This window comes from Parasteatoda tepidariorum, chromosome 9, assembly GCF_043381705.1.
Source record: "Parasteatoda tepidariorum isolate YZ-2023 chromosome 9, CAS_Ptep_4.0, whole genome shotgun sequence".
Taxonomy (NCBI): Eukaryota; Metazoa; Arthropoda; class Arachnida; order Araneae; family Theridiidae; genus Parasteatoda; species Parasteatoda tepidariorum.
The window spans coordinates 27020245-27039632 of record NC_092212.1 but is presented as its reverse complement, the minus strand read 5'-3'; the positions used below and the strand labels follow the sequence as shown (position 1 = coordinate 27039632).

The 19388-nt window shown below is 29.9% G+C and overlaps 1 long non-coding RNA gene across 1 annotated transcript in view; it reads right to left on the bottom strand.

Annotated features, from left to right (window-relative positions):
• Window positions 1–3761: 3761 nt before the first annotated feature.
• The window catches only part of LOC107452449 (uncharacterized), a gene marked incomplete at its 5' end in the record, with an annotated part of 42588 nt that continues 26961 nt past the window's right edge, over window positions 3762–19388 (bottom strand). Inside the window, 2 exon segments of the long non-coding RNA XR_011637611.1 lie at window positions 3762–3929; window positions 5077–5097. This is a non-coding gene — a long non-coding RNA (uncharacterized lncRNA).

Genomic DNA, 19388 nt, shown 5'->3' with positions numbered 1-19388 from the left:
TTCTATAAATATTTTTGAAGTTATACTTCGTATGCGACTTCCAACAAGGAAGCGTTAAACGTTTAACGCTACATTTTTATTGGCCGGGAAATCACGTGGTAGGATCCAGTTTTCCCTCATTCATTTCCATATTGTTTTGGTTCTCACTAACATAAAAATAATAAAAGTCATAAATTTTTGTTTTTCTCTAAATATTTTTTTAGTTTGTTTTGATACACATATAATTTACTAGGGAGCAGGAAAAAGAGTCGTTGAATAGAACTAGTGATCCTTCTACGACTGCTGATTCTTCTACAATTAGCGTTGCAGGTTACGAAGTTTAACTTCTTCCGCACGGAGGGACTCCACGCACTTTTTTTTTTTGCACTTATTATGTAACTTCCTATGATTACAAAACCTATTTTCATTTTATCGAGTTTTAACTATAGAAACCTGTCCAAAGCAAAACTTTTACCCGTTAGGCTAAATTCGTGAATCCCCGCAGGATGGCGTATTGAAGCTCTAGAATAGTGCATAAACCTGCAGAATTTTTTTAAAACTTTTTATCTTAAAAGTATAACTTCTAACTTGAGTTTTCAATATTAATTATTAATTATAAGTTTGATCGAACAAAGGTCTCCACGACGCTAGTGCGGACACAAAAGTACTGCAATCATGTGTTCTCATGAAACTTATAGTGGTTGTTAATTTATATTAATGGGACTTTCTTTTTTTAAAATACCATTTGAAGAGTCAGAGCAGTTCTTTCCAAATTAACATTTAGTGCTGGTCACAAATGCATTAAAACTTTTTTTTTCATTTAAATCTCCGACGTCATATAAAATAATACATTTTGTGAATAAAAATATATATTAATAACTGCTGTGAATTTGCAACAGTTACTCAGGACTGTTAGTTCAAGTTCAGTCTGTCTAAAGACAGCGCTGTCTATGCTTATATACTTATTCTAAAAATGGCACAAAACGTTCATATTTAGAAAAGCCCCATTTTGGGGGAAATTAAAAGCGTGTGTACTCTAATTTAAGAAACTTACTGGATTGCTGCATTATCTGGGCTCATAAAAATATGCAATAAAAAAGGAGTAAGGTAATGATTTTGATAATTTTCATCTATGTGGAAAATATAAGTTAAATATATAATATAGAAGTTAAAATATAAGTTATTTACCCGTTCTTAAAGTTACCTGGGACCTTAAAAATTTGCAAAAGTTTTGAATTAATCATCAATTTTGCGTATAAGTGGAAATATCTCGCCAAATCAGCGACTTTTGGCGAACACATAATTTTGGAAGGGGGAAAATCTTATTTTGCGAAAGAAAATTCGAGTATGACAGAATTATAAATAAGCATGTAATTCTATAATTTCAATAAAAAAGTTTTGTCGCTAATATTTTCGCAATATATTTTTTTCCTCCGCTGAGGATCAAAACTGTGATGCGGATCATTCTCAGGAATGTTTCCCAGACTGTCGTTTATAGCTCTAGTAGAGCAACGGAAATAAATTGCTACTACTATTCCATCAATATAATGCTATTTTACAATTTTATACTTAGTTATTCTCGTCAAGGAGTCTGGAATGGTCAATGGGTAAGGCACTGAACAATTGTGAAGAGCTTGAGTTTGATCCCCAAAGTTAGCTTGAAGCCCACCGTGCTTCAGATCGATGGGTACCAGTTTGTCTGAAAAATCAAGAGTACCCGTACGCAACGCACGCCATAATCAGCTATCACCACATTGTAGAGTCTTAACATCCATGAATCATTTGGCACACAATGGGCTCTCATGGGAACTTTTATTCTAAGCAATAAATGAAAAAATTAACCATTTGAGGATTAATGAATTTAAACACTGTATATTTGGGTGCTATTAAACAGAATTATTTTCACGAGAAATGTTATTATCAATGGTCATTCAATACAGTAGCTTTGACATAGTTTTCCCCCCCCCATGCTTTATGCCTAATTTTTCTAGTCAATTAATTAAATAAATCCAGCATATAAACAGACGAGAGAAAAATAATTATCTTAAAATTACTATTGATAATTCGAAGTTTGAACTAATCTGTACTTCTGCAAGGGCTTCCCCTCAATTTAATGAACACGTAATTTTTATCGTCTCAAAGCTCTTAATGTTTTCTCTTATAATCGCAAGCGAGCTCGAATTCTGTTCGGTAGTTCCCAAAAACTCTGATGCAGTTTCTTTTAAGCGAGCTTCTCAATTTTTTATTTAAAGCTTTATTTAAATTCTCAGTTTTTATACCTTGATGTTTCTTAAAGTTTATTTTACTTACATTAAAGGCTACGCCCTCTGCTAATTAATGCTCGCGAATTCTCGGAGCTTTACAATTTTATTTCTCCAAATAAATTAGAAACTTAATAATCTAATTCTAACTCTTCTAAACAGTTGAAATTGTAAAATTGTTTCTAACAACAGTTGAAATTCTAATCACAAGTTTAAATTTTCTTCCCCTTAAATCATTCAACACTGCTTTTCACCTTCCAAACTCTATTCAGTCATTCAAGTAGTCATTGTATGTTTTGAAAAGCTTTAAAAATCCAGTTAATGATTTTTCTGGAGTACCACCTTTTCCCAACATTCGGAAGTCCAACATTCATTTTCCCAACATTTGGAATTTTAATTAATTCTGTTGCACCCTTGTGTTCCAGCCAAGTCCCGTCACTCTTATTTCTTATCTCTATCTTTTTATTTATTTGTTCAAACTAGTTCTTCTGTCCTTACTGGTTAAACCAATATGCAAGTGTTTGCCTATTTACTTCTCAACCACCATTTGACGTTTAGACAAGGGGTAATTTATAGAACTGAAACTATAGTATCTCCATTTATATGTACTTTCATTTGTGCTTTATTCATGTTGTTTCTCGCTTTAAACTGCTATTAGTCTGTTCTAAAACTCATATAATTCTTTATATTAAGATAGTAGTTTAAAATGATAGCTTTGAACCCCATGTAAGGCACTCAAACCATCGCTTATTTTTATTTTTCTTGGCGAGAGAGTTTCGAAAAACACTGTTAAATGCCCTCATGTTAATACCCTTTATATTTATCTACGATACACTGATTCTATCTTCCTTTTAACACGTTGAGTGCCACGCTAATTTTACATGGCTTGCCCACCATAAATAACTACCACACCATAAATAATTGCCACAGTAAATAACTACAAACTAAATTCGCAAATATTAGACGAATTTTGCTATTTTTTTAGAAGGTTTATCATGATTTAACTGACAAAAGTTGTGAACTATATAAGCCTACGAATTATGTAGAAATAGTGGTGGATAAGAATCTATTAAATTGAATTTATTAAGCCAAGAATCACAATAATTAAGTAAATTTTGTATAAATTTCCAGCAATTCCATAAAAGAGTGCAAATTTTATAGTTCTATATCATGTTATACGCTGTCAGCCAACTGTTTTTCGCTGCCTATGTTAAAGGTCTGCGCCAGCAAGCGGTGGTTGACGCAGCCTAAATGTAATTTCAGTGACAGCCACCGGTAGTTGACGCTGTCTAAATGTAATTTCAGTGTCAGCCACCGGTGGTTGACGCCGCCTAAATGTAATTTCAGTGTCAGCCACCGTTGGCTGACGCTGCGCTCAACGTGTTAAACAGCTATTTTCCTTTTTTATGCTGCTATCGTTGCTGTGTTTCCATAGCAGCCCACTTCTTATGTGAGAAGCAAAACATAAATTTAATTAACAATACATAAATTTAAAAATTCTTGATCAAAAATAAAACTTGCTTACAGTACATATTTTATTTTATTTTAATACAATTAAGAAGCATTTTGAAATACAATTAACGTTTTTTTTTATTTCTAATTCTAAATTGTGAAATTACAACAACCAAAAATTTCATGCATGCTCCAGAGAGAAATTCCATTTCCTTCTACTTCACTGTTTGTCCATTTCTACGGAAAGAAAAAAAAACAATATTGTTAATTACTAAATTCAGTAATAAAGAACATTTATTTAAGGACACATTAACAAGTTTCGAAAATGATCTTCGAAAATTCTATTAGAATAGAAAATAGGATTAGAATAGAAAATTAGAATAGAAAATTCTATTCAAGTTATTGAAATACTTGCAAAATAAATTTTTAAGTTAAAGATAACGCTATAAAAAGCTGATTTAATTATTTTCCTACATCTAGTTACCCGAAAATGATCGACAATTCGGCAAATCAGTTTAAGAAAACGAAGATGACAGAAATGTACGGTTTGCTGCATTCTCCTTAGGAAACGAGTTATATTTATTTCCGTCAAGTTTCAAAATTAGTTATTAAAATTGTCAACCGAAGAACTGCAAGCTGCTAACAGCCATGAATGATGCAATAACAGAATATTTCAGAGGGATTAGACTGACATGTATCACACATTTTCTTGTTAGCAGTGCCATCTGTCGACACATTTTATATCTTAATTTAAAAACCTTGTGAAAAAAATTAAAATTTCGAAATGTATGTGCTTACTTGTCTAAGAAAATGTTTGAAGTATATCATTTAAATAGATAGGAAAGACCAAATTGGTTAAAAAAGTTTTTTAATAAGCACCGTTTATTTATTTTTTTATTTGCGCTACATAATCAAAATTCTCATGGGTGTTAAAATTTTTGAAAAGCAAAGGTAACAATAAGAAAAAACGAATCTCGATCATTTAATATATTTGTGGCAAATGATATGAGTTATTCTTCCAGCAAAATGTTTAACTTCGTCTTTCTTGACCTCTAAATGCTTAAGGGGTAAATTTAAAAAAAAAAAAAAAAAAAAAAAAAAAAAGAGGCAAATTTTCTGTTAGCAATAGCGTAATTTTTAGAATTTTTAAGCCCGTTTTAAACAACTCCAATTCTGGTCTGACAATATTTAAACATGATCTCCATATTTCCTATTGCAATTTTAAAATTAATGTTGTACTGGAAAAAAAATTATGTGCGTTTAATTACTACATAAATATTTCGCATGTATTTATTTTTAAATTTTTTTGCTATTTTTTGACTTATTTTACTCTTATCTCTGCTACTCTTTCTCTCTAACTTTGTCTATATACATATATACTTACTTTTGCCTAGTTTTTTAACTCCTAAAATAAAAATGTTTAAATAATAATTAATATGTCGCAATATCATATTTAGAATCAATTTGAATACAGAACTTTGAGCAATATGAAAACTAAATTCATCGTAATCAATTAATTTTAAAGCATTTTTTTTTACTATATTTAAATTATTTTAAATTCATCTAAACAATTTTTTAATTTTAAATAATATTTTAAATATTTCGAGTATAAATACAAGTATTAAAAGCATCATGTAAAAAATTAAGCCGAGAAATTAAACCGAGAGGCAACGTTAGCCTTTATCATCTTCCGTATATAAATTTAAAATTTAAATTGATCGCTTGATTGATTGGTTTTAAAAATACGAATTATACCAAGATGCTGCTTCATGAAAATATTGACTGCTTTAATATTTTCCATATTTCGAGTATGCATACAAATATGAAAAAATTCGTCTACATTAAAAAAAAAATTCAGCCGAAAAGCAGTTTTCAAATTTTACTTCATTTCATTATTTCTCATTAGTTCCTTTCCTTGCCTCCATATCCTAGTCATCAAGACTCAATTCTTTGTACGAAACATATAGTTTTAACATAACGCATTCGATAAATAACCTGCGTTTGCGAATCTAAAACATATGTTATGATTACATGGTTTACTAATTAATTGTGTTGCAACTGATGAAATTGTTCTCAATTTTTTCATAAATTTTTAAAGCATTTCAAAATCATAAATATTTTCCAATATTTTAAATAGTTATTGCACACAAATAAACATTACCTTTCATGGCTAAAAGGAAAATATAATGTAACAAATTAAAAAATTTATAAACGCATCCATAATTTATCATTTTTAAATAAAATCATATATTTTCAAATATATAATTTTATAAGCGATTTAAAAAAATTTCACTGTATTTAAGAAAATATTATAAAAGTTTCGTTAGCAGTTTGGAACAAATTGAGTTATTGGTAATTTGTAATTATCACGAACTTCCAACTACTTGTACTAAAACATGTAGATATACATCGAAGAGCCATTACATTATGGCTACTCTGCTAATAACATGTAGGACCACCTTTACCCTCAAAACTGCTAGCACCCGCTGTGGCATTGATTCCACAAGGTGCTGATAGTCTGAGGTATCTGGTACCAAGAGCTCACCAACTGGTCCTGCTAGGGGGTAGCGTGGCAGCGCGAATTTGGTTTTCCAAGTAGGACCACAAATGCTCTATTGGATTAAGGTCAGATGAATTTGGGGGCCAAGACATAACTTGAAAGTCACTGGAATGTTCCTCGATGATTCGACCCTTATGACATGGTGCATTATCCTGTTGGCAAACACCATCCCCCGCAGGAAAAACTGTTGCAGGAATATGTAAACCTGGTCTGCAACTATGCTCAAGTAGCTTACAGACGTCAAGGATTGTTCTATGAATATTATGGGTCCTAATGTGTCCCAAGAAAACATTGTTCCTGGGCGAGAAACCATGAAAATCTGGGCGAGCCCATTGTTATAGATGAAGGGTGGTCATAATGTAATGGCTCTTCGGTGAATTTCAATAAAATATTAGCAATGTTAGCATGAAAACTATGAGGTCCAAAGTTTTCCTGTTTAAAGTTTCAAATTACGATTCGCAATTTTCGTACAGCTTTTGTGAATTATTCATAAAACTAAAATTCTTCATTATCATGACATGGAAAATGTCATGAATTTTTTTTTATTAATTCTCTTTCAATTAAGCAAAATTTTATTCATCTTGAATCAAATAAGGAAATATAGAACATAATTAGCTGAAACAAATAATTTAAGCTAAATGAATTCAATTACTTTAGTCAAAATTAGAATAATTTTAGGTATTTTCAAAAGAGAAGAAAATAATTTTTAGATTATCAATAAATATCTAGTACATAAGATTTTTAAGAGCTCGGTGATTATTTTTTTACTTTTAGTATGAGGTCTATTTTAAATTTCACCGTATTTAAAAACATATTATAAAAGTTTCGTTAACAGTTTGGAAAAAATTGAGTTATAGGTAATATGTAATTATCTCGAACTTCCAACTACTTGTACTAAAACAAGTAAATATATTTCAATAAAATATTAGCAATGTTAGCACGAAAACCACGAGATCCGAAGCTTTTTTGTAAAAAACACATTAAAGTTTCAAATTAAGATTCGCAATTTTCGTACAGCTTTTGTGAATTATTCATAAAACTAAAATTCTTCATTATGATGACATGGAAAATATCATGAATTCTTTTTTAAATTCTCTTTCAATTAAACGAAATTTTATTCATCATAAATCAAATAATGAAATATCGAACACAATTAGCTGAAACAATTATTAAGCTAAATGAATTCAATTACTATAGTCAAAATTAGAATAATTTTAGGTATTTTCAAAAGAAAAGAAAATAATTTTTAGAATATCAATAAATATCCAGTACATAATATTTTCAAAAGCTCGGTGGTTATTTTTTTACTTTAAGTATGAGGTCTATTTTAAATTCCAAATATAAAGCCTAGCTCTAGTGTAAAAATTATTTTAATTTTTTCATACTTTGTATGACTTTGTATTTTCATAAAAAATAATTTTATAAATAAATATTGCTGCAAATATATCAGTTACATATAAAATGCAACCTTCTCTTTTAGCGTTCTAACTGAAAGACAGAAACAAATTTCTTAGCGTTTTAAAAATTCAAAAATTTTTGAATTTCTTTAGAAATTGAAATTCTGAACAAAAACTTTCCAAAATAAATGTACTAAAATTGCAAAAAATAATTTTATTTTCATCAAAGTTTGTTTAAAAAATTATAACTGTCAAGCATTTCAACAGTTAATTGTTAATGTGAAGAAGAAAAAAACTTAATAATAAGAAATAATTGAAATAATTAAGAACAATAATTTGTACATAAAATCGAATTAAAAGTTCTGTTAATAAAACTGATTATGTATCTTACCTCCTTTTCTGGCAGCTGTAAATAAAATGAATTAAATGTAAGCAACAAATTAAAATATAAAAATATATCAGTAAATCTTCTAAATTTAAATTTTTTTTTAAATAAAACTAAATCTCATTACCGCTTAATACGTCGATAATATAAAATATATACTTATTGTTTGCAGATTATATATGATCAATCCGAACAAATATTTGCTTGATTGTTTTTAATTATAATCTTGAAATTAAACTTTCTAAAAAATTTATAGTCCGGGATAGCCCAACACCTCCTATAACTGAAAGAAATTTAGTTAAAATAGGAAAGTGGCAGCAAATACATGACTAAAAATTTGTTTTACATATGAATATTATTAGTTTGCCTTATTCACTTGTCAACCACTACAGATTCAATTCTCAAATATATACGATAAATTTCTCTCAATTACTTTTATAAAAGGTTTTGGGTTCATGCGCACAACTGGTTTACTTTTTAAGCAGTCTGCGCGGACTACTTATAAAAGACCGTATGGAGGCTTTTTGATGTAGGAGGTGATAGATAGCCTGGTCGGTAGAGAGCTGGGCCCATGTCCGAGAGTTCGCGGGTTCGAACCCCGCCGACCGAAGACTCCCCGTGTAGTTGGTGACTGATGTACGTTAAAATTCTGTCGAGTCGTAAAGGGCCTCCATGTTCCCATAGCAAATCCAAACCTCTGGAGGTACTGGATTGGAGACCGATCGTTCTCTCATTCAGGTCAAAATTACGATCTGTAGATGAATGAATGGATCCGCCTTATAAGCAGGTGGGACGTATGATGTGGCAGAAGTCGAATTCTTGGCCATAGATGGCGCCACTGAAAAACAAGTATCGCACACTTTGCCTTAAATTTGCTCGGTTTCACCAAGCAGGCTTACCCGTGTGGCAAGTGGCATTAGAACCAACCAACCAAAAAATTTATTTTTACAATTAATTTTAAAACAGTCAGTTTTAATCTTACAATTAATTATTAAAAAAAATACAATAGCACGTGTTTTTTCTTTGTCTATCTGTTTATGAGTAAAAACTATTACCATTATTTTAATAAAAATACCATTATTTTAATGTCAATATAGCGTTAAAAAAAATATTTTATAAACCACTAAAAAACCAAAAGTAATTTCTCAAATAATCAGTGAATTTACTCTTACTGGCGAGATTATGCGCATTATGCGCGCACACTATCATCTTTTATGTTTATGCAATAATCACAAAGTAAATGGGATGTCCTTGTAAAATAATATTTATATGATTCTTGCAACGTCCCAGTAACGTTAAAAAGTGCTAAAATTTGATTATGTAAAATTGGCGTTAACATTGCTTTTCAAGGTCAGTGTTCATTGTCAGAAATGTCTATGTTACCGGCAAAGTATGAAATCCGGCATTATATATAATGCCTAAAACTAGCCGGCAAAGTATGAAATGATTCATATTTCACACATTGCCTAAACATTATATTTAATGCCGGATGCTATCTGGGCAAAGTATGAAATAAACGTCCAGATGAGGTTATAATGTAAATGATGAGGTTTCTTAAGATCAAGTGCCATTGCCTGGTATACATTTGCCCGGTATACCCTACACTGATGTTTTTTTAAGGTTCAGTGCCACTGCCCGGTATACTTTTGCCCGATACTCCAAACACTCATGTTTCTTCTAATCTATCGTCAGTAAGTATTAAAATATCGAATAAATGTAATTATATCCATGAATAAATTAATATCAAATCGGATGTAATAAATATTTCGGACATTCACCAAAGCGACTATGAGATTGTCAACATTCACCGGTGAAAGTCAACAACCACCGATTTCGGTCATTCACAGTAACATGCACATCATTTACATAATAACCTCATCAGGGAGTTTATTTCATACTTTGCCTAAATAGCATCCGGCATTATATATAATGCCTAGGCAAAGTATGTAATACTTCTCATATTTCATACTTTGCCTAAAAACGTCAGGCATTATATATAATGTCGGCATTTCATACTTTGCCGGTCACATCTACAACAACTGCTTTCAACTTAAAGTTAATACTTTTTCGAATATCATTTTTTTGTAACCTTTCTCAACTTGTATGGCAATGACTTAACTAATTAAGAAGTTTCTTCTCTGTTTCCAGCTTTCTATTCTGACACAATCATTTTTTCAGTTATTCCAGTCAAATATTTCATTCTCTCTGATTCTCCGTTCGAGTAAGTCATAAAAATGCTCTTTTGTATTAAGTTTGGAGGCAGGAGTGATTTACGGAGTTGGATTGGTTAATTAAAAAAGGACCATAGTTGTGTGCTTGGTATCGTTGTCCTTTAAAAACATAAATAGTAGCTCAACTAAAGATAAACCACAATTTTCACAAGTTTAAGTAATGAGTTTTGTTCATTTTTGAATCTATATTCTTCATATTATCACCCACACCTCAGATCTTAACACCACCTTTTCTATACTTAGAAGTAGGAAAGATAGCATCTAATTTAAGCTCTCTTCTTTCATCCTAACGTGCCAAAAAATACAAAATATAATTGCATCCAAAAAATAAGGTTGGCCACAAACAATTAGAAAAAAAAATTTTGATTTTTCAAGATAGATTTTATAAAATTTTTCTGATTTTCGTAAAAATTTGCATAAATTTTATTAATAATTTTTAAAATATGTCCTATTCTTATACATACTATATGTAACAAAACACGTATATTGAATTAAAAATGAACAATTCGTTTAAAAGAAATGTTATAAAACCAGATTTTTTGGTGAAAAAATATTGGAGTTTTAAAACTTCAAGTGATTTTTTTTTTGGTATCTTGGATTATTTTAATTATATCATCTGACTCTTCCCTGTTCACTCAAGAACTCAGTTAAAACTTAAAGTATATTTCCGACTGTTAAACATAGAATGTTATTTTCTTGAGATTCATTTAGGATAAGTTGAGTTAGTAATCTGGAATTTATTGACTTAAAAAAAGAGCAAAACTGATTACTTAAACAAGCTGGGGAAAAAATCTTGTGCCTAGGGTCGAGTAGTTTTACAAGCCTAAGCAAACGATATACATTGTGAGGCTACGGATGATTTTTGTATAAGCCATAGCATCCACTCGATACACCATCAGAGCAAAGAAAGCGTGTAACCGTACGGCAACTTTGCGCCGGAATTTTCTTTTTGTTATCACGAAAATGTATGTTCTAAAAACCTTTTTTCAATAAAGAAAAAATGTTGCCGTTTCCAATTTTTCATCCTCAATGGATTAAAACTTATTTTTTAAAGCTTTTTTAAGAAGTATTATTGTTGTTGACGTATGCCTGTTTAGGCAGAGGGGGTGCGATTGTTCTTGTTTTCCAGTGGCGCCATCTATGGCCAAGAAAGAAGTATTGTTACTTAGGTAAAATGGTCACTCAGGTCCATAATGACGTTTTAGCTAACGTCACACTAGCAATAGGGTCAAATTGCATTGTCCATTAAAATTTCATGACAAGGTGGATTTTAGCTCAGCATGCAAAACTTTACGAAAAGAAACTTTATAATTATCTAAATTTAAGATTATTTTCACCTTGAGACTAGTTTTATTTGAGGATTTTTTCGCCCTTGAAAGCACTAAATCAACCTCGATTTAAGGTTTTTATATAGAAGGTTGTTTTTCAAGGTTTTGGATTAGGGTAATGTGCATAGAATAGAGAAGATTGTCACAGATCTAGCTTTAAGATTAGAAGGTTTATACGCAAACCGCTTTACAAACCTTTTTAGGTTTACATTAAAAGGTTTTTGCTGAATGGAAATAAACCTTATTTTGCTATCTGAGGAGTATCTTTCATCCAACAAAAAATTTTGTGGGATTTGCTTGAACGGAGAATCACGGAATATAAAATAACCATTGGAAAATAGTTAAATGTGCTATACTTAAGGACTGGAATGAAATAGTCTCAGAAGATAAATTAGTAAAATCAATGTCCATTAGGCAAATTAAAATATACCTAATTAGTGAATATATTTGATGTCACCCCTTCAGACCATTAATATTGAGTCCTAGAAAGTGAAAATCCTATCATTATATCAAAAGTTATTCAAGGTGGTCTGCTCTTTTTCGAAATTATTTATCCTATGAGCACATATATGAGTATTTAGTGCATATAAATGTATAGATTAATCCCAATTTTTTTATTCTTCCTGTTTCAGATGATAAATTTCAATTTAAATTAGATTGATTTTTTGACTATTTGATTTTGAAACTAATTTAAACACAACAAAAAAGTAGTAGTTTCAATTGTTTGCAGATCTGAAATCTAAACGAATGAGATTTAGTGTCATTTAAATAATTTCAATATTGACTTTACTTACCTTTAAAAACGACTCGAACTGAAATAAAAGTAAGTAATGTTAGAAAAATTAAAAATGTTGGTTTTCTAAGTATTTCTATACAATGTAAGAACTCGTAATTCTTAAAACTGCTCAGAGAAGTAAGAAAAATGTTTTAAAAAATGCTTATGTTCATTATAAATCATATAATCATTATAAACAATTTTTTATTTCTAAATCTGAATTAAAAGTTCAATCATAAATACTGCTAAATATACTACGCGAGTGGAAAACCTAACTTTAACTCAAATAAAAGTAATTATGATTAGGAAAATTAAACACTTGCGTTTTCTGCTTCTATATTTATTTCCATGATACAAAATTTCGTATTGTTTGCTCAGTACTTTAATGTTAAAAAAGGTACCTCTTCAACAACAAAAAATAAGAAGAAATCAGCAGTAAAGCAACCAAACTATAAGTACTTATTAATATATATTTTGCTGAGTTATTTCGGTGAACACAAATGCGATTCTTAAGTATAAGTAAATTGAAAAAAATGCTATTAATTTACAAATGTTTGTCTTTTTGAAAAATGAACGAGATCTTTGAACGATTTTTGAGTGAGAATTTTTGGCAACAGACGGGTTAAAATGAAATTTTTATCAACTAATTAGCAATAATGCAGCCATTTTTAATACAGGTGTAACTAAAACTTTTTTTTCCACAATTTAAACAGTTAAAAATAATTTATTTTATGCATAGACAATGCATTATTAAATCTATATTAATGATGCAAATTTAATAATGCATGCTTGATTTTATAGAAAATAATTTATGGAAAATAGTTTAGTCTTATATGATTCGATAAAAAAAATATCAAACTTACCTCTTTCTTTCAAATCTGTAAAAAAAGTACCAAACACAATTAGGGATAGAATCATCATATTTAATAATCACACTTTAAGTGACAACAGAAAGAAAGACTTAGTTATAACCATAAAATTTAAATAAGACAAAAAAAAATATTGATAGTCCAATATCAAAACCGGAAAACGTACAGGTTGACAATTTTTGAGCTGCATGAAATAAAAGTTAAAAACTTCAACAGCAACTGCGTACAGCTTAAAAAATAAATTATGAAAGTCTAAAAAGTGAATTATAGTTTTTAGGATCAGTTTTATGACATACAATCTAGGCAAAAGCATCCGGACTGCCCGTAGTACAAACTCAGAGTGTCCTGAGTCATATATCAATATGATATTGATCCCCCTTTTGCATCGATAACTGCCTGCACACGTATGAGGGTGACTTTCCACCACTTTTTAATATGCAGTCATACGAATTAAGAGTCATCGTTTTGAACTCCAGACAATAAATGATTGTCCTATTTTTCGATTATCTAGATTCCTTTTTTATTGATAACGCAGAAATTTTGTAAAAGCTTAAAAAGTAACTTATAGTTATCAGGATCAATTTTATGATATACAATCTAGCCAAAAGTATCTAGACCCTCAGTGGTACTGCGTGATTGCTTTATTCTTGTCTAGCTTGATCTTCTTAAAACGAAGTAGGTTATGGAAAATTAACATTAAGCAGATTTGAGATCCTAAAGAAAGTGTCTATTCCCTGTAGAAAAAGTCATCGTTTAAGGTCGAGGAGGACCATTTCTCTAAACGTTAAATATTTTTATGTTTAAAAAGATTTATCTAAAAAAAAAGTTCGGTTTCGTATAAACTATTAAAATCACATTTTGCTATGTAATATGCAACCATCTATGTTCAAATTGGAGTTTTCCTTGTCGAGTTAGAAGAGTTTAAATTTGTAAAGATCTATGAATTAGGTCTATGTATTCTGTCTGTAATAAAATTTGCCCATTATGCAAGGATGCAAAGAGTGCCTTTAAAAATATGTACCATCGAATTTACTGAAAAAGTCCCATCGAAACCAAAAAGGTCCATGTTAAACCATGGAATTTGTTGAAAAGGTCCTGAAAATTTCAGTGAATGATAAAAAACTTGGATAAATGCATCTTAGAGGAGAGATATCGGAGTTTTCGATTACGTCCTTAATGGCAGTTTTCAGCTCAAAGATTGCTCAGAGATTTTCAGCCGAGAGATTTGAGTCGTATCCGAACCTGACCAACAAAAAGGAGTCATAATTTTTGAGATCAAGAGAAAATGAGACTTAGACGATCGATATACGCTCAGATAAACTGTATTTTAAAATTTTCACCGATAACTGAACAGAAATAAGAGTGAGTGTGTTCAAAATATCCTTGAAGTCAAATACCACGTCTTAACCCTTTAAAGGGCCGTTTATTTCTAATAAAGGTAAATTAAAGTATTTTTGGAATTGAAATTGTTTTAAGAACAGTAATTGATATAAAAAAAAACTCATTTAGTTTATAAAAATGCCATTTTTTCGGTGGTAAATATATTTACCATGACCTATTAGGAACTTACTGACTTTTATTTTTCTTTATTTATAAAATAAATTTCTTAAATTATGTATTTCCAAAGGAATTATGTATTTTATAACTTTTATACGTTTTTCAAAAATGACAAATGGTTACCAATTTTATTCAAACTCACTTCAAGAAATCTGAAGTTATTGAAAATTGGAAACCTAAATTAAAAGTGGTAAAACGTGGTGGTAAGCATACTTACCACGGCCTTCAAAAGGGTTAACTGTAGCACCACCTTTTAACTATGTCTTTTTATCAATATTTTAAAAGTTATAAAGTTTTTTTTTTCAATTTAGCCCAATAATTAAAAGCACAAATTTATAAAAAAAAATTATTTTAAACAAATCCTCTTAGTTTCTTTTTAACTACAAAGACATAATATTCATTTACTTACCGTTAATAGCAGTAACCACTGTAAAAGGAAGAAGAAAAAAAAACAATTTTACCATGAGTATTTATTTATTTACTGCTATCTATTTCATTTAACTTTGAATAATATTTCTTCCAGCATTCTTCATTTGACATAGCAACGTTTAAGTGAATCATAAAAAAATTTGCGCAGTTTTACGTAAACAACATTTGCGTAGTAAATTCGCATAACAACGCATCAGCTAACTATTCAAATGATCGAAAACTTCAATAAACTAAATACTTTATAAATAGCAATTAACAGCTGTGGATTTAAATTAGGGCAGGAAAAAAGGAAAGCGTGTATTAAAGCCAGTTCATATCATTCTTGTTATCGGAAGGAGTAAAATATCCCTAAATACCAAGCCTAAGCCGTGATGGTGGTTCAGGGGATAGAGCGTCCGCCAACCAATGAATTGAGGTTCAAATCTCAGAGGTGACCTCGGCTCGCTCTGGCCACAGTACTGACACAATATATCCACAACAGTAGACGGTTTATGTGTTAGAATTCCCTTACCGTCGAACTAACCATTCGAGTGTTTCGTAGTTTTCCTCTTAATTTAACGCAAATTCCGTTTAGTTATATCAAAAAGTCCCCCACGGAGGCTTGTTTCTCCTAATGCTTGATCCAGGAGTTCCCTTGTCCTTTGGGTTGAGTTCAAAATTACAAGGCTATAGAATTGAAAATTCATAGTCGTAAACTCAGAATCGGGCGGGTCGGCTGCTCAACACGGATTATATATATATATAAATAAATAAATAAAAAGACCTATATAGATTAATTAAAAGTTAAAACGTTTAGACCGGATTGTTTCTTGTCTGAGAAAAAGTAAATAGTGAGCCATAGTAGCGAACAGTTTTAAGAATTCTACTTAAGAGATAAAATTTCTGCCAGTATCTTCACTTTTATAGATACAACAACCCTGTTTTATTCGTGAGTTTCATTGTCGACAATGCGTTTTGTACAAAGTGTAAAAGAGATTAAACAACACCAAAAATACTTTTAAAAGTTAAATATACATTATCGTCAGGTTGATTGCTATCAGTATTTATATATAAAACTGATTTATCACTTAGTTTCACAAAGTTGCTTCGAAAATTCTTCATTTTAAAACTTTTTCGTAATCGACAATTACGAAATATAGGTAATATTTGTAACAATGCTGCAGATAATATTTCAAATAACCATTGATATTTTAAAAGCTATAACTAATGAGTTAATTTTGAGAAACACTATTTAGTAAAGATCTAAAAAACTGTTATATAAAGTTAAAATTACTTTTAAAACCTAAATATACTTTGCAAATAAGGTGTAGAAAAACATACGTTTATAGAAGTAAAAACTACTAATTATAATTATTTTAATAATAAAAAGAACAAATTATTGAATCAGTTCCATAACACGAGGCTTTTAGAGCCAGCGTTTTCAGAGGTTAATCGATCAACGGTTGAGTATTTTCGATTTATTCAATTCATAATTTTTACGTGACATCATTATTCTTTATTAATGATAATTCTTGTATCAATATTTTAAAAATTTATGTCAGAAAATGTAACTAAAATTAAAAGCAAAAATCTTAAAGAATAATACTTCACGATTTTTGCAAACAATAGTAATATTCCAACGGAAAGTGGTTTGATCGTCTGACTTAAAATGCACCAATCAAATTCTCAATATCTGAATGCATATTTAGTATAAATTTTTATTTTAATGAAAAAAAATGACAGGAAATATTGTCGGTTCAAATATTTAGTATTTAAATGAAAAGTTTATTTTAAAAACATATGAATTCTTCAAAAAACCATTTATTTATTGCAAAAAAAAGAGTTAACAATATCTCCGCTTTTCTCTAATAGATAAAAACTGATTAAACTTCTGAATTTATATTCTAACTGCATCGCAAAGCAGCTTGAAGCGGGCTCCAGAACCTGCGAGTCATGGGACTGACCATCGCCTCCACACGGTTTTTATAAGTAGTCTGATCAGACCACTATGAAGGATATCCACCTCCATACGAACGAGTCATTTAATACAAAATTTAGTTAAAATAAGAAAGTGGTAGCAAATATATGACTAAAAATTTGTTTTATTTATGAATATAATCGGCTTGCCTTATTCACTTGTCAACCACTACGGATTCCATTCTCAAATATATATAACAAATTTCTCTCAATTACTTTTATAAAAGGTTTTGGGTTCATACGCACAACTGGTTCACATTTTAAATAGTCTGCGCGGACTACTTATAAAAGACCGCGTGGAGGCTTTTTGGTGTAGGAGTTGATGGACTGACACATTAATAATGATTATTTTAATGTAGTGTGCTCAAGTATAAGGTGCTCATTTTTGAACAAAATATGCATCGAATTCCATGATTTGCTTATAATTTAAAACTGAATTAAACAAAAAGTATATCACCATCAGGGATAAAAAAAAATACATATTTTTATTGTTTGCTAAATAAGTATGACATATACTATCCAGCATTATAATTCTATGAAAGTAATTAAATATAAAACATGTAAGGAATTATTAAAAAAAAGAGATATTCCTGGGAATTTAATTATCAATGATATAACTATTATCAAAATTTGGGTTTCATTTACAAGTTATCAGTACACGTAAAGTTTTTGTCAATGTAAAAAAAAAAGACGAAATTGAATAAGTTACTAAAAATATTACTTACATTCAGAATCAACGGCTAAAAAAGAACAAAATAACCATAGAGTTAATATTTTGCGTGTATTCAGACACAAAAGTTCTTATTCATTATAAAGAAAAATTTTATGATTTTATTAAAATTTCAATTTTATATGAGGACATAAAAGCCAAGTGCTACGCCTCTTTACGAAAGCTTGCAAAATTCTCTCGTACTTTGCCAATATTTTAAACCTTTTTTGCATCATGTTGGTAATTTCCATCATAACATTTAGTGAACAAAAGATTGTACTCAAAAGAGGTGTAATGTAAAATTTGTCGTTACTGGCAACTTTTTTCACTACTATTTTTCACACTATTCACTACTACATAATAAGGAATATAGCTGTCAAAAAAGAATCTAATTTCGCAATCCTTGCAGCTGGTTTGACCATGGCTTGCAGGGGTTTCCAACTTACATGAGGCCGAGGGCCACAATTAAAAACACAAATCAAATGGCTGGCCGCCACTTTATTAAAATTTTATGTAGGACTCTTTTATGTTTGAAGGAACATTAAATATTACTGTCAGATTTCTACCAAGTTGCACAAACAAAAAGTATTGAATTACAAATTAAAATAAGAAGTAGATTTTTAAAAATATTTAATTGCATATTAAAAAATTCGGGCTACAATAACTTTAATGTGCACCTATGTATTAAACAATTAATGTGCAACAGATATCTAATTGATAAGATATGAAACTTTAAAAAGGTTGGTATTAAAACTTGCTTATTAGCACAAAATGTTCAATGAGAAAATTGAAGTTTGTCTGTTGCAACTACCAGAGAATAGATATTTACTTTTAAAATTTACAAATGTGTGTGTAAATATTTTTGTCCAAAATGAGTGGTTTCAAAAAGTTAAATCGGAGAATTTCTTCGAGAAAATTTCTGATACACGCATGCTAAATTCTATTCACAAAACACAAAAAAAATGAAATAAAAAAGAGCAACACACACGATTATTTTTTTATTTGAATAAATATTTTCTTGGATGCAAAACCTGAGAAATAAATTTGTTTGCCCCGTTGGTGTGTTAAATTTCACAGAAACGAAGAAATTAGGTCTTTATTAACAAGAAAAGTATTTTAAACCCATACAGATTTTTTACGAAAATTATCCGCAAAAAAATGACAACTAATATATTTTAGTTCGCTGGCTACTAAAAAAGCTTCGCGAGCCGGATGCGTCCCCCGGGCCGCCTGTTGGAAACCACTGGCTTATAGCATGGCTTGGCATGTAGTTTAGTACATAGAAGGTACTAACTTTGATATGGACAAAAAAATATAATAATTGAGATTTGCTTTACTGTTGCACTAATCTGATATTCATGATGTAAACATACCTGCCAACTTTTAATCCCTTCCATTATCTTTTTTCCCAGTGGTATTAAAATGGAATTAAAACTTCAATTTTAAGCAAACAAATACGTTGTATATGAGAAAAATTAAGTTGACAACTCAAAAATATTT